The 17,081-nt window shown below is 38.5% G+C and overlaps 1 protein-coding gene across 1 annotated transcript in view; it reads left to right on the top strand.

Annotated features, from left to right (window-relative positions):
- Positions 1-15,058: 15,058 nt before the first annotated feature.
- syndig1l (synapse differentiation inducing 1-like) overlaps positions 15,059-17,081 on the top strand; it is a 38,617-nt gene continuing 36,594 nt past the window's right edge. Inside the window, exon 1 of the mRNA XM_063496153.1 lies at positions 15,059-15,501. The gene's annotated coding sequence lies outside the window, so the exon portion shown is untranslated. The remainder of the gene's footprint in view (positions 15,502-17,081) is intronic.

The following is a 17,081-nucleotide window of genomic DNA, read 5'->3' as shown; positions in this document are numbered from 1 at the left end:
TGCTAGAATTTCCTGTGAATGACTAAATCGTACTGAAAGTAAACATATCCTTTTTATGGTGGAAATAAAAGTGGTGATTACAATGAATGCTGTTTCTTGTGAGATGACCGATTATATAAACTCAACAACAAATATCAGAAGACATGTGACATCACTGTCAGGTGAATGACTATTTGAACAGTATGCATCAGTAGCAATACCTCTGAGAAGTGTCTGCAATATAAAAAAAGGGGAAAAAAAGACAAGCGCTGCCAAGACAAAAAGACCCAGACGGCAGGGATAGACAAGAAAACAAAACATATCAAACTCTGATGCCAAAAACACTGCCTCTCATAACATGTTTGTCTAACTAGGTTCTAACAGGGACTGTCAATCGCTGTCCCTCAGAAATGCCAGAATTTATGTGTCTTCTCCTTGTTCTTGTGATTATTTTGGCGAGATGAACAAACAGGGAGAAAGAGAGAGAGAGAGATCATTTGAGGTACAGGTAAGCTGTTCTAAAATCCTGTGCATTTGCAGCACAGAGAGAGGACACAAAAAGATGATTTAAACAGGCAGTTTGATTCACACTGTTATGCTGTTTTAAAAATAGCCTTACATGTAATGCCATTTAAATGGCTTGGCTTGTTCTTGGCTTGTTCATTTAGCCTGTTTAGATTCCTGCTGCATAATGGCATGAAAATATTCAGGGATGAGGACTTTGGAAGGCAGGAGCAGAGTAGGGCATGTTGCCACAAACACAAACACATCATTTTAGGCATTATTTGTCTATATAAATATATGTAGTGACTTAAAATAAATTGAATGGAAAACAACATTTGAAAACTTAATTTAAAAAATAATAATATTATAAGTATGTAATACTAAAATAACCTTGGCTGACTCTTTAACTCTTCTGTTCCCTTTTCTTTCCAGTTTTGTTTGTTTCATTAAGGAAATTTGTGACAACCCCCGCCCTTTAGTGTCAGTTTTCCTTTGCATGTGTGTGAGGTAGATTTTTTTCTCCCTTTCTGTCCTTCCCGGCTGCTATGAGTCTTCTTAAGACTATTTTGTGTCCACTGGCATAGATATTTGCCCGCACAGAGTCTAGACAACCTAGGCAAATGTGCCTGTGTGCAGTCTAACAAAAAAACAGCAGGATGTAGCTCAACATGGTTGATTCTATGTATAGGTTGAATCCTCATTGGTTGAAAGTGGGCTGTAACAGGAAAGGGAGTGATAGCAAAGTTCACCATGAACAAAGGAAGTGGAAAAAACAGTGTCACTGCAAAGACAAAATCTCTATGTTACGGCTGAAGAACCAACAACAGCATAAGAGCCCACAGAAGGGTGGTTTGGGACACTGACCCCATGGAAAGAGTAAAAAGATGCAACATGTAGAAGACAGTCTGCCAATCTGTCTGTAGGCTGCACATCGGAGTCATTATTTACATGCCTGATCAATTATAATTTGTTTTAGATAAAACATCATATTTTCATTCAAATCCAAGGACATTTTCACCAGTGTTTTGAGTGATAGTGTATTTATAGCAGGGTGGTGCTGGAATACTGATAACCTCTGATTGTTATCAAATCAGAACAAAACAACACGGATGAATACATATCCCTTATGACATGACTAATGGTTTGGCAGCTGAATTAATTAATCTTCATCTGGGAAATAAATGGCATATTTATAATATTCATGGCTTTTTTGTGTATGTTTGTCTGTCTGTCATTCGGTCTGCCTACTAAACCGTATATATGTATGTATATATATATATATATATATATATATATATATATATATATATATATATATATATATTTGGTTTTTTAAAGGTTTTTTTAAGGGTTGCTTTCCTTGGAAATGCATGAGGTCAGTGAGGCAGTGGTGAGGTGTGCAGGAGTCACAGATGTGTTGGGACATACGATGGATGTGGGATTAAGTCAGAGAACAGCGTCTTCTTCAGGGATCAGCTGATGGACGAGGCGTTGCAGACGACATTAGGATCTGTAGTGAGAGTAGCAAGCAGGTAGAAGTGGGCCTGGAAAGGTGGAGGTACACACTGGAGAGAAAAGCAATAGAAAGTTAGTAAAAGCAAGACAGAAGACATATGTGTGAGAATGAGAAAGAGAGAGGGAAAGGTGATGATCCAAGGAGTAGAGAGGAATGAGCTAAAACACACAGGGCGGAGTGTTTGGAGAGGGGTGTCAGGGGTGATTTATGACAGGAGGATATCAGCAAGGGTGAAAAAGGAGGTTTACAAGATAGTAGCGAGAGCTGCTATGATGTATGGTTTGGAGAGGGTGGAACTGAGAAAAAGATGTGAAGCCAAGATAGAGCTGCCAGGTTGAAGAAAAAAAGGAAGCTCATTCATGCATTTAGTGAAGGAGGACATGCAGAAGGATGGTGTGACAGAAGATGCTAGAAACAGGAAGAGATGGAGGCAGATGATGTGTTGTGGTGACCCATAAAGGAAACAGATGAAAGAAGAAAAAGAAGATCATTTGTTTGCATTTGGGACATCTAGATCATGGTTAAAGGAAGAGTCCATTAGATTTAAGTGACTATACTCAAACTCTAGCACCATTAAAGGATCAAAGTTTGAGGTGTTTTGAACTTATGTCAGATTTTCTCAGTAGTGAAGAGGTACGGTTGGATTCCCTGATGAATTTTAATACATTATGCCCAAGAAATCTACTTTATAGTAACTCCACTAAAATGTGAGAAATAAATAAGTCTTTCTTTCACTCCCTAACTGCTATCCTATATTTTTGAAAACCTGTTGCAACTGTTTTGTAGCAAAACCAATTTACTCAAAGAGCTACTGCTCGACTCACCAACCTTTCCACTCAATTTCTCTTCTTCTCTGTCTCAGAAAATGTATAATATACCTCAGTGTTATGCATGAACCAACACAGAGTTTGACATTTTAATTGAATTCACAGAAGAAGAAAAAAAACTTGACAGCCAGATTCTATGAGCATGTTATAGTAAGCCCAAGTTAGTTTTTTTTCTACTTCTTCCAAAATCCACCTCTAGCTGAGTCATTCACTCATAATCTCAGTAGCTGGAGGGTGTCATGACTTTCTTACATATATAAACCCCTTTGGTAGTCTACGTGTTTAACAAAATGATTTGACCATTTGAGATATCTTAAATGAGGCTTTAAAGGAATTGGAGCTTTTACAAGACATATGTCCACAACTGTATTAATTCCTGTTAAACCACATGCCATTCAGCTGTGAGTGTGTGCTGCGTTGCTGCATTGTAAACAGTGAGTACAGTATGTAGATGTGTATGTGACACTCACAGTCTATGCTTAGAGAACTGATTTTCACCAGAGCTGTTACTAATATGGCACTGGTTGGCCCAGTCGGTCTATATGAAGGTAAACAGTCAAGACAAACAAAACAAGCACATAAACATTTTTTTTTTAAATGAGCAAAATATCATCATTTTCACAAAATGTCTCTAAAGGTAGAGCTTAAATACATTTTGTGTTTTGTTTTTGTTTTGTGTTTTTTATTTCAAGATGTGCTGGGAGCTATAAAGTATATGAAATGGAGACAAATAAAAACTGTCCTAAGTCTTTGCCCTTTTTTGTACAAATCCTGATCTCTCCAGGTGTGGGTGTCTACCCCTGTGTTTCTGTCTTTTTATGCATTTGAAAACTCAGTTTTGGGTGGTGATTCAGCACTCAGCTCTGAATATTCCTTCTTCAGTGATTCATTGTGCATTCTGACTCATTTTGAGATATCTTCAGATGTCTGCCCACAATGAAGGTGACTCCAATAACCACCTTTCTACACAAGCAAAACAGGTTTACACTGCTGGGGAATTCTTGCATTTTTCATGATTGTGTTTGTTAACAGTCCGAATGGCCCAGGGGAAGAAACTGTTTGTGAGTCTGGAGGTGTGGGACCTGATAGACCTGAGGTGCCAACCGAGGGCTGCGGGTCAAACAGGTGGTGGGCAGGATGCACGCAGTCACCTGTGAGGGCCCTGGTTTTCTTGAGACAACTGGCAGGATGTCTGGCAGGATCTGGCAATGACCTCCAGGGGTGGCAAAGGGAAACCAATGATTCTTTTGGGCTTTGTTAATTACCCTCTGCTCAGCCTTCCTGTTCTCTGTTGTAGGAACACGAGACCTAATTTTCACACTTGGACTGGCTACCACAGAGACCTTAACCCCAACGAAAATCTTTGGGATGTTAATGAGAAGACTTTAGCAGTCACATTCTACCGTCATAAGTATCAGGAGATCGCCAGGTGGAAAAAAATAATGTGATTTTTGCATAAACTTATTCAGATGCCATGTTAAATGGTGCCATCATCAAAGCTAAAGATGGTCCAACAAAATATTATAATGTGTGATCCCTTTTCTGGTCTGGTGGGGTATATGGCAGAATACTGCTAAATAGGGATAACTGTCATCTGCATATGAGCAGAAATGTATGCTCAAAGCATGATTAAAAATGAATAAGGTGGGAAAAGTACATTGTGAGTGGCTGTCTGTGTTGGAAATATACATGTGTTCCACTCCTGAAAAAGAAAAGAAAAGAAAAAGTAATGTCAACAGTGACTTGTATGATAAATATTGGGAGATCATCATTAACTACAATCATGCTATCATGGTGTGTTCAAATGTGTTCTAGTCATCCACGCAGAGCAGACGACATCACCCCAGAGAAATACTATCTAAAAGTTTGAATTGATTATTCAGATTTTCCACAGGGAGCTGCATGAAATATCAAATGTGCCCTTTGACTGGCATTTCGACTGATTACCCAGGGTAGCCAAGACTGTATTCTGTGCTAATAGGGCAAAACTGACATGCTGTTCATTAGTGGGGCCTAGTAATCAAAGGTATGCAGGCCCTCATTAAACAGTTGCCAATCATTTATCCAGGATCTTCACAAGTCAGACTGAGCCACTGCAGGCTTGGCTGAGCATTTAGGGACATGAAATTAGGCCTGTCATTCTGCAAGGTGCAGTTATTTTAAGAGTGCCAACTGAAAAATATGAAAAAAAAAAATAAATTTTGGTTTGATTTTGATTTTATGCTGATTCCTTATCCCCAATAAAAGCTAATTTTGCACCCACATAAAAACGTGAAAACTTTCATATATAAAAATTAGATGATACAACTAAAGAGAATACACTAAATTAACACAAGACTTAAAAGGTAATAGAAAGATCTATGTATATGTACCATTTTTATAAAATATATTACAGTTATGATAATTTAATCAAAAGTTTGGTTATTTCCAAGAACACTGAGATGCTAGAGTCATAATGCACCCGGGAGCATTTGTTGGTGAGATTCAAACACTTGTCCAGACTCACTTGTTCAGTATGCACTGGTGGCGTGGTCCTGTGATTGTGGAGAAGTCTGTAGGGATTCCTTTCACATGAAGCTGAGAGGATGGCTGGTTGGGGTTTGAAACAGTCGTGACCAGGCACATCACAAACAAGAGCAGGTAGGTGGTGGAATCAAAGGGCCCTGAGAGGCACTTTATAAGAGACCCAAAGCATTGCGGCAGTGCACCAGAGATGTAGAGGGTCCTGATCAAAGAGGAGGAAGAGCTGAAGGCTGGGGTAGACTAAATAATATTTCAGAGTTGGAATCTGACTCCTCTCAGACCCCACCTGGCTGCCAACCAGACCACAAATTTTCTAGGCCAACTCTGTGTTTTTCAGTATCAAAGCTCAAATTAGTTATAATACAAAGTCGATATATAATACTATAATCTACAATATATAACATTACATATGTCTTATAGTCTTTTGGAGCCCCAAGTGACCATATTTTCTTGATCAAAGCCCATCTACAGGCTGTATGGGTATACTGCAGTCAGATACCTGCTAATCAACGCTAACTAGTAGGCTAATCAATCTATCCAATAATAAAATTATTGGGCACATATGTTAGTACAACAAACCATATTATTTGTAAGACAATGACACTAACAAAAGCTAAAAAAGCTCCACCACCATAACATGGCAAATATCTAATCAGTAATTGAAAAAAATAACCCCATATAGGAAGTAGCTGAGACCAATGTTTCACAGCTATGTTGTAATCATATTTTTTTCTTTCTTGCTTGCTATATGATCACTTGTCATATGGTATATAGTAGGATAAAGTAACTCTGGCTATAGGCAAAGGTTGCAGTTGCCTGAAAGAACTCCTCTGTGAGATGTGTTTCCAAAGAACTGCCATACTATTATGTATTTTAAATGTGATGCGATGTATCCTCACTATAGGGTGCTGTTTTGCCTGAGCGTGACCAGCAGTCATGAGATGTGCTTGTAATCCAGATTATGCCTTGACATACCACCTGGGGAACTATTAGCCACCGAAAGATAACAGACTAGTTCCAGAGAAAGCCTGTTTAACAAGGCTACTAGTTTTTAAGCATAAGACACTTTTAAGAAGCTTCGAGCCAAGGACCCAGCCTAACACTTTCACCTTTCAGCCAACACTAACATATTTTTTTCATAAAAGGGCTCTCTAGCGTGCCAGTCTTTTACAGTCTGTTCACCATCCATGCAGCATAATGACCACAATTAAAACTGACGAGCTACTTTACTCTCATCAGTCATAACGCTAATACCTGTCTAGTAAATTACACACTGGATAAGCTTATTCCCTTGGTAACTGAACAAATCTGTGATTTCTTAATTCTCTTATCTAAACTATTCATTTAAGCAAGTGACATTGAAAAATTACAATGCACAGTTGAACAGAGCACTCTGCTCACTTTATTCTGACAGGAGACTTTTTGATAAAGAATTAATGTTAGTGCCAGTAAGTCTTTATGCTTGGATTACCTTTTTTTCCCCTTTTCAATTTTATGCGCCAGAATTAATTGATATTTTTCTTAATCCTTTCATTGTTTATTAATTTTTTTTAACAAGTGACTGGTCTTAATCCATCTCATGTGTGGATAATCAAAATTATATACGTATGTTATGTATTATATATATATCTATATATATATAGATATATATATATATATGCGCCTTTAAAAAAAAATTAAGTAAAACTTAGGATTTATTGTGCCGTGTATGGTACTAACGATATCATTAAAATGGACCAGTAGTTTTTCTGTGCAAACAAAAAGGATGTAAAAAGGAGCTTCTTTTTTTAACCTCTTTTTCTTATTTTTCTTTCAAGTCTTATAAAAAGGGAGGAATGATCTCTTGGGATAAATGATATATTGCTGCGTGAGATTTAAAGGTGGTAAATGAAAAAAACAAAAACAAAAAAACGTCAGTCTTAACAAAAAAATGGAAAACTATTAAAATGAAAGGCTTGATGGATTCCCAGTGAAGCTTATTAGTAGAAAGCTAGGAACCATAAACAGAAGGGTGCTTACAAGCATAAAAACAATTAATGTTTAACACGGAGGAGGGCAAGAAAATACATTTCATGAGCACTTTTGAGGATTTGCCTAAATTAAACTGTGGTCATAAAAGACATAGCTGAAGTGGAGAGATATGTCTAGACACAGCCTTCTCCAATAATATGCTATGATTGCTCGATTCTTATTCAAACGAGAACAAAAGTCATGAAAGACCTTCAAAGCCCCTTCAGAACAGTGTGTGTGGAGGACCAAGGATGGGTCCACTTTGAGTTTGATTATTTTCAGACCGGTTTTGTTCTTTATTTTGTTTGGTGGTGAGAACACAAAACCCATTGTTTGAAAAGCTGCTGTGATCTGCTTTTATCCTGACTGTAAAATCCCATGAATGCGTAAACAAAGAGTAACCTCTAAAAAGAGTGGTATTTCATTTAAACTGCTGAAACAAGTGTCTCGGATTTAAACAGACACGTCAAAGGATGAAAAGGCAATTAAAAAAATACTCTGTGCTTTCAGCTGGTTGTCTTTTTTGTACTCGGTTCAGAGGGATGACAGTGGTGTGTTGATAACATGCAGGCCGCAGTTTCTGTGTCTTCAAAGCATGAATTTCTCTTAAGACTTCTTTACACAGTTCAATTCGAAGCTGTCTGAGATGTGCGTTTGCAGTCGTTTGCAGAAAAAACTGACTCCTAAATGTTTGTCCTCGATTGCACTGAGGCGTTTGCCCCTGATGGCTGATTTTGGTCTTTGACAACCAGTAGTAGTAGATGAAAAACTGATTTGCTCTCCTGCTGAATTTGTAAGTTTGCTCACTTACAAAGAAATGTTAGTCTTTAATTTTTATGGTAGTTTTATTTTAATGGAGAGGGACAGAATATCAAGGAAAAAATCCAGAAAAAAACACAATGTGTTGTTTGATGTGTGGGCGTACTGCAAATCAATTTCCCATTGGGGACAATAAAGTTATCATTGACCACTGACCAATACATAAAAGTATTTAAGTAAGTATTTCATCCCCAAGGAAAATATGACTTAGTACTTGATGAAGAATTCTATTTTGTCCTACACTCTTAGCAGAAAAACAGTCCCAATACATAAGGTTTCCACTTCTGTGCTTGACTGTGGGCGTGGTTTTCTTTGAGTCATGCTTCGCATTTCTCTTCCTCCACACACAGCGGGTCGAGTTGATGCCAACAAGCTTGATTTTGGTTACATCTGACCACAGCATGTTCTCCCAGGCCTTCTCTGAATCATTTAGATGTTCACTGGCAAACTTAAAGTTAACGCCTTCTTGACCTGTCGGGTGCTGCAAGATCATTAACAAGCTCCTACCATGTAGTTTTGGGCTGATCCACCACGTTTCTCATGATCATCCTCACTCCATGAGGCAAGAGCAAATGATCGTCAGTTATATTTCTTCTATTTCTGTCACGGTCCTGGGTCGGTGTCCCAGTGTTTTGTCTGTTATTATTATTGTTCTATGATTTCTTTGCTGTAAATGACTTGTGTTCTGATTTGATGTTTGATTTTCATCATTGTTATTACTATTAGTGTTTAGGTTTCTTTCTCTGTATTTCTAGTGCTCTGGTTCTTCGTTCGGTGATTTCTAGTTCTTAGGTTTTGTTCATGTGTCCCTTTTGGTTCAGTGTCAAGTCTGTGTCTGTTGGGTGTTTCCTGTTTTGCTTTGGAAGTCTGTTTCACGTGAGTGATTCTAATTTTGCTTCCCCTGTCTCGTTAGGTCTAATTTCTCCTGGCTGTGTTCCCACCTGTTCCTCGTTCCCTCATGTTCCTGCCTGTGTATTTATAGTGTGTGTCCTCCAGCGCTCTTTGTTGCGTCATACTACTACAACTACTGCTATTACACTCGTTGTGCTGTGTCTCCTCTCGTCGTGTCCCGAGTGGTCTTAGTTCGGTTACCTGTTCCCCAGTGTAGGTTCTTGTTCAGCATTTGAAGTCTGTTTTATTTTGTCACGTTTTTTGTAAAGATGAGTTTTTCTACAGCAATAAAAGCTGCCTTTCTCAGTTTACGTCTTTTGTGGTTGGACTCCTGGATTTGGGTCCATCATCCTGCCTGCCTCTACACAGCCATGACAATTTCTGAATAATCACAGCATCATTTGTCACCTTCTCATTAATTTTTTTGCTGATGGTCTTGTAGCCCATTCCAGCCTTGTGCAGATCTACAGCCTTGTCGCTGATGTCCTTTGACAGCTCTCCTTGAACAGGCGTGCTTTATACACGTAACGTGTTTCGATCAGGACTATCTAGAACTGATTGGAATCTGTGTGTCACATGGGCACATAGCCAATCTGCGGGTGTCTGGGTTATAGGGGATCCAATCCTTATTTCACTCACTGACATGCTAATCAATTTATAACTTTTATATAATATTTGTTTATGTTCTGAATTTTTGGTTGATACTCTCCATTAAAATGAAACTACCCTAAAAACAAGGGATTCTTCATTTCATTGTAAGTGAGCACACTTACAGATTCAGCAGGGGATCAAATCATCATTTCCCTTACTGTACAGGTCTGGCATGCAATAAACATACACTATCATTGTTCATGGTCCAGAGGTATCTTTTAAAAAATGCAGCAGCACTGTGTAGGCACTGTGCTGTAGAGGAGCGTACGTGACTGATGTTCTTACCTACTGATCTTACCTTCAGAGGAAGGCTTTTAGAGATAAGCAGCCCACAACACCAGCTTTTTTGTTTACTTTGAGCTGGTTGTGTTTAGTATGCTGCATGCAAACCTTCAACCACATTAAACGCGCACAAAAAGGTTAGACTTTACCCACCTGGCAGCTATTAACTTCCGACAAGAGTGTCAAAGTCACAAATATATTCAGGTGGAATTTAATCCAACTTTTCACAGACTCTCAGCAACTTCTGCTGTTTATACACATTAATATTTTAACACAGCTGTGACATCTGAAATTTTCCTCACAACTTTCAAACTCTGGAGGTATATATTATTATTATTATATACTGCATGTGTTAAAAGCTAGCTCATAGCACAACTGAAAATCATTATTTGGTACTTTCATTTCACCTTGCAGTATGTGTGCTAATAAATAAATAAAGATAAATAAATAAGGAAGTAAAAAGACTGAAAATATCACAAACATTGGGTCAGGATAAACATTACAAGAGAAACAATTGATAGAAGTAAGTGATAAGGTCAGTTACTTGTCCTGATAAGGTCTGACTTCTTGAGGAAAACCAGTGCTTTCTCCAGGGCATCAAATGCTGCTGTCTCTTTGCTGGTGCCTTGACACACTGACTGCAGAAATATTGAAGCAAGAGAGTCGAAGGAGGCAGAAGCAATGGAGGTGGTGTAAATGAAAACCTTTTCAGCTTTGGTTATGTCTTGTTTTTGAGGTTTGTGATGTTTTGGTTAGTTTCATATGATAAGTATTCACTCAATTAAGCTTGCATGTTGAAAAATTAGGCTGGGATAGACATCCAGAGGTAAGAAGTCAGAGCTATTTGAGTCTTCTCACTACCAACTCAATTCAATTTCTGCATTACCTTTTAGGGAACAATTCTTGGTATCAGAAACTTGAACCCTTTGAACAAGGGGTTGGCCAAGACCTCCTGTACAGGAGTAACTAGCTGATCCAACAAAGGGTATACAAAACATTTACCTGTGATGGCTAAGTGTCCTAAACAAAGAGTTGAGAGCATGATTCCCAGGAGGGCTCTCAGCGTTTTCTCGGCTGGCACATCATACACACATCTTGTGCATATCCAATTATATGGTAACTGAGAACATGGGTCAGGCGCTTCTCAGAGATGGGTAAGATTTGCCTTTTGATTATGCATCTGTCCCCTCTCTTGCCTTCTTATTCATACTGTTGTCCACTATTGTTCTTTCTTATGTTAGAAAATGACACCAAAACTTACGTTATGATGAGAATATGCTCCTAACCCATCATCAGTGCATCAGTGTGTGATCACTTGTGAGTGAGAATACATTGCTCAAAATGAACAGGCTGGTAAAAACCCATTAACAGGGAGGTAGAATGTCGTTTCTTTATCACCTGAGCCTTTTGTCCAACATTGTTCAAGGAAATGGGAGGAAAATTGAAAGCATGTCTACATTAGATCTACTAACAAGTATCTCACTCGTTGCATTTAAGAAAAATTATTTAAAATGATAAATTTTAAAAGCAATTCAGTTTTTTACGGGGCATATGTACAGACCTGAGAGCAGAATCAGTTGTTATCCAACTATTGTCAAGTAGGGAAAACCTGCTTCCTTAAAACTGTATCTAAAATGCAGAGAACCAAACAATTATGTACTGTATTATGTGCAGCCTTACTACAGTCAAACAATCATGTACTGTAAGAAGCATAGTGAGTGTTAATGATCAAGAACAGATGGCAGACTGCACCAGTTTTGCCAGCAGCAAATTTACATTATGACATGGAGTAAATGTATCATTTAATTACGTTCATGCACCATATTTCAACATCACTGCCTATGTTTGCAATGAAAAAAATTACAAAAAATAAGACAGTGTAAGTAACCTTTCAATAACTAACACAAAAGCAAAGAAAATCTAGTGAAAAATGGCTGTATGTATTAAAGTGTAGGCACAATAAGCTTAAGCTTCAGCCTACATAATCTTAATAAATACTTTGTTATTCCCTTGAATGTAATTCTTGATTGTCAACATTTATTTATTTAAATAACCTTTTATTTTTTTCTGTTTTGAAAAAGAAAATCCTAATAATGACTGAAATAAATATCAGTATCAGTAAAACCAGTGAGGACCTGTACATATTGTCATCTAGCTGAGATTTGTATCAGGTTTTTGTCCCTAAAAAACTTTGTTGCTCATTTGTATTCCCTCCGGTCGTTCCCCGTGAGTGTCTGCGGAGAATGACAGAGACTATAGATGTTGTAACTCTGAGCACGACACTAGAGATGAGCCCTCTTTCTTTTGCACTCATTTAGGAGAAGGTCGCTACAGGTGACAAATGAAACCATAAGGGGAAAGCGGGAAAAATGTTGGAGTGGAGAAGGGTTTATAAAGACAAGGCACTGCGGGTCTTAAAGAATTCTCTCCATGTATCTGCCATTATCCCAGAATGCCTGTCTTCTGTCTCGAAACAGACCTGTGAGCCAGTGAGCCCAGGGATATTAATTTGCAGCCCTAATGTTCTGTGGCAAAGGAATTCGAGTCATCTCCACACAAACAAATTGGATCTTACAGCTCATCTGCATTGCAAGACATGCCTGCAGGTATGACAAGAAGACCACCTCCAAAAAGCAGAGGAGGATAGGGCTGAATTTTTCAGTTTGCCTACTATACAGTGGTCAAGCTGGGCTCAAAATAACAGAAGTGAAGGAAGGGAGAAAAGCTGTGTACGAGCTCTATGATTGAAAGGTCTCTGATGAGGTCCTGACTGCAGCTGACCGGTGAATCTGAATCAAGTTGTCAGATATGATAGCAGGGATATTGAGTTGGGGGGAAAAATAGAAAACAGTGGAGGACAATGTACCAAAAAAAAAAAAAAAACATCAAGTAAAAGAGCAGAAATGTTGTGACAGTACAGAGTAAAAGTGGTGAAATGGAGGTATGAGCATTGTTTCAGAACACTCAGGCTATTACACAGCATCACCTCCCTTTGGACTTGCCCTCCTTTTTCTTCCCTGTTGTCCATGTCTTGGTCATCCTCGCCGATGATCTTGACTATTTTTGATCCTCAAACATTCTGGCTTTTTGTTGATCTTTTTCCCCATCTTGCTTGGTAGTGCACTGGTCCAAATGTCAAGTGCACAACACACTATACATGAAAGGAAGGAAGTTTCAATTCCTAAAATCCCTGGCTGCAAACGCAAGAGTTTCTACTTTAAAGATCAAAATGACAAGATTGTGGTCAGGACTCCACTTACATGCTGTTAAATACGATTTAGATCCTAGATAATGATATGGATTTCCTTTGAAGTTCACTTACATTAAGCACTTGAAATTCACATTAACTCTATGAAGAATGCCTTGAACTTTAAATAAAGCCCTTCCTTTAACATAAGGAACAGAGACATGCCACTGAAAGACCTATCTAGCTACCTACCTACCTACCCATCTATATGATGGTCAGCAAAAGTCTTGAAATAGAACATAATTGTGACTCACCAGAATAAAATACAGTTTCTTTTTCATCCTAAATCTTTTGAATGTGCAGTACACTGTTATTACCCTTGACTAAAGAATGTCTGACACATTCAAAATAATACAGCTAGAAAATATTGATGTGTTAATGGGTGTGTGGATTAAATGTAGCAGGGATACTGAGAAATCATAATCTTATTATTTATAATTGGTTGGGAGATCAATCAAGGTTCAGCCTAATATAGGGAAAGACTGAATTATGCAGTAAATGATTATTGGGTAAACTTGCTGTTTCGTGTTAATGAAGTGTCCTAGTTCGTGTAGCGGTTTGAGATTGCAAAGTTAATGTGGTAGTTTAGCTTAATGTTTAGGGGTTTTAAGCTAGTTAAGGTCTCAAAGAATGAGCGTCTCAAATTGTGATTAACAGACCAATTTTATAATGTGAGGAACTACTGTCATGTACTTTCATAATGAACTACTGACAGTTTTAACTAATTATTTACCAAATAATTTAACTGTGAGACGAAAACAGAAAGGATATATAAACTTAGCGCTTTAAATGACATCCAGCTATTATCAATATTATTAGCAAATTTAGAAATTTAGATATAGACAGATTGATCCCAATATCAATAGTATGGATAACAGCACTGGTATTGGTATTCGATTTGTACTAGTACAACATTATGAATTGATTGTTGTGGAAAGTAAATATGAATACAGTGAATTGGTCATTAAAATGTGTTCAGAACTAGCAAATTGCTGATGGTTTGTTACGTAAGTCATGTCACACTGCTCTCTTCTACATAAGCTGCCTTTATAAAATCAGTATCTGATCAATACCAACATTTTTAGTATTGCACGCCATCAAAGGTGTGTGACATCACCTGTACTCAATTAAGCCACGCCCACATAAAAATAAACTTTCTAGTTTACACGAAAAACACAAAATCTCGCAGTACAAAATAATCGACAGCCTACTGCTGTGACTTGACAATCATATTAGATGGAATCACTGAAAAGTTCATTCAATTCTGCTTTCAGGTCTTTCAAAGTTGTGGCTCCCCGTGTCTACTTTGAAATGAAAGATTAAAGTCGCACAGATGTCACAGTGCCTTCACTGAGATCACCGAGTCCATTTTAGCTAATCAAATCAGCAGAGTCACAATAGACATCAGCTGTAGTCCAATTAATTGTGGAGGCAGCTTGCGAAAGGTTTTGCTGTCTGCCGTGAAACACTTCGAGATATGACAGTCCACCCCAATTATTTTTTCACGAATAATCACAACAATTACATAATTATTTTCTTACTTTTTTTAATCTCTAGCAGAACAAGTGTTGTAGTTATTCGCTGTTCCGTGACATAAGCCGCTGCTCTCTGAAATGATTGATTTAAATCATGGAGCGTCTAAATGATGGGCAATTGCCCACACTTCTCAGAGGTGGAGCTTTTATAGCCTGCCTCTACCTCTTAATGATTTGCAAGAGGAAGAAAAAGCACACACACACACATCATCTGTAAGACAAGATTAACCTCGCTACCGTTTTCAGTACTGTGAAAGTAAGATGCATGCAGACGGGCAGGGGTGGACGCTGCTCTGGGGGCTCTCGCTTTGCGCGCACTGCGAAGCGTGCACACTCCTCACCTCATCTCATCATCCGCGTCTCTAAACCTCCCCACACCGGGAATCTCTCCCGCTCTCTCTCTCTTTCTCGTTCACAGAAGCTATTTTAACTTTGCGAAGACGACAGAATTTCAGTGGCCAAATGGCTTATTGAAGAAAGCGACCTTCAAATTTATAGAGGAGAGAAATTACGATACTGTGGCGGGCGGCAGTAGGTTTCTTTCTTTTTTTCCCTTTTTTCTCGAGCGAAATGATTGGCCATTTCTTCAAATGAGAAAGTCTGAGAAATGTCTTTTTCTGTGGGCGACACCATCAGCATCCGAGCCATAATGTACAGGCGAAAACAAGCCAGTCTTTGCGTCCTTCAAACAATATCTGGATTGACGAGAACTCAGAGGTAAGGAAAAATATATATAAATCGTTAAAGCGTAAAGAACATTCTTCGGTTATTTGTTAAAAACTGCCTTTTAATAGTGCGCGTTTTGATCTGTTTTTTAAGGTGCGAAAACATGTGATTTTTTTTTTTTAATTGTCTACAGTAAACTCTGTGCACCCAGACGGCGCTTTTACGTGAATACACATGTTCATGTTTAAGTTATAAATAGAAATAAGTAATGAATATGTCGCACTGCAATGTATTCTGTGATGGAGGATGTAGGATGATGCTGATGAAGAACTCTCCACACAGTTTCCACCTGCGATTGCTGGAGCAAAAAAAAAAAAAAAATCCCTTTCCTTGTCTTCGTGTGTTTTTAAGTGAGAAGTGCTTTTGGCATGAAGTCATCAAGTCATTCCGTGACCTCCTATTGTAACAGCGCCTTTTGGTTCTTTTGTCCCTCTGCAAATAGACTAGAACACTTGGCCAAAGAATGCACCAGGGTCATTTTTACCTCATAAACACAAACAAAGGGAACGAAAGTGATGATTCTGTGTGCATTCAGGATATTTTGTTGTTGTTGTTGTTGTCATGCATGTAGTTAGTTATGGTTTGAGGTACTCTAGCAGCTGTTACACAGTTATAGTTATATCAGAGATTTAGTAGCGAGGGCAAAATAAGGGGGCATACAACAGGAGTGCAAGAGCATGCACTCTAACCCACACACTTACACACTTGCACACTCAGCACACACCCGCACACAAAAACTGACATTACTTCAGATGACTTAAGCCTAACACACACTAACATTAAATCAAGTCATTATATGTGTGGTTTTGCTTTTTGCGGCAGGTCCCCAAAATGTGCCTGTGCAAACAGATTTATGGCCCCTCTATGAGTAACACACACACACACACACACACACACACACACACACACACACACACACACACACACACACACACAACACACACACAGATAGAGAGACTACCCCCTCCCTCTGATCTACCCCTGGTGCCTTTAATAATTGGGGTAGCACAAGCAAAGTCAGGCCTGATCTCTGCTTTAACTGCTTTAATAGATGGAACTGAGAAAAGTGGTACGTTTCAGCTTCCACCTTGTCTTGTTTTTATTGTTTGTTATTTTTTTGTATTTTTTAAAATGAGATGATTCTCATTCTGTTACTGTACATTCATTCATCTGTCTATCTGCAGAATAACGAGCACGTTTAGAAATGAGTGCTACAGACTAGAAACAACCTAAATTTTGCTATCATCTGCTAATGGAGATGGTGATCAATAGGCAACAACAAAGGCAACTTAGCCAGAGCCTGCATCTCATAAACAACAAAACACTCCAGCAGAGGCATACACGGCTGCTTTTTGCAACACCCAACCATTGAATTATTCAAACACGTAACAGAGATGGTGGATTAACATACTGAAGAACACTTTAAATCAACCAACAAAGGTGTAGAAGACAGTAAGCCAGATGATGAGCTCAGGGGCTTCAGAGGAGCCCAGACTTCTCTGTTATAGGGTACTTGCTAAGGGTTTAATGGTTTATCAGCTCACAGATAGACATGTAGACAGAAGGGACAG

Source organism: Pelmatolapia mariae, linkage group LG15 (assembly GCF_036321145.2).
Source record: "Pelmatolapia mariae isolate MD_Pm_ZW linkage group LG15, Pm_UMD_F_2, whole genome shotgun sequence".
NCBI lineage: Eukaryota > Metazoa > Chordata > Actinopteri > Cichliformes > Cichlidae > Pelmatolapia > Pelmatolapia mariae.
The sequence above is the reverse complement of the archived record's forward strand: the minus strand, read 5'-3'. Positions and strand labels throughout refer to the sequence as shown.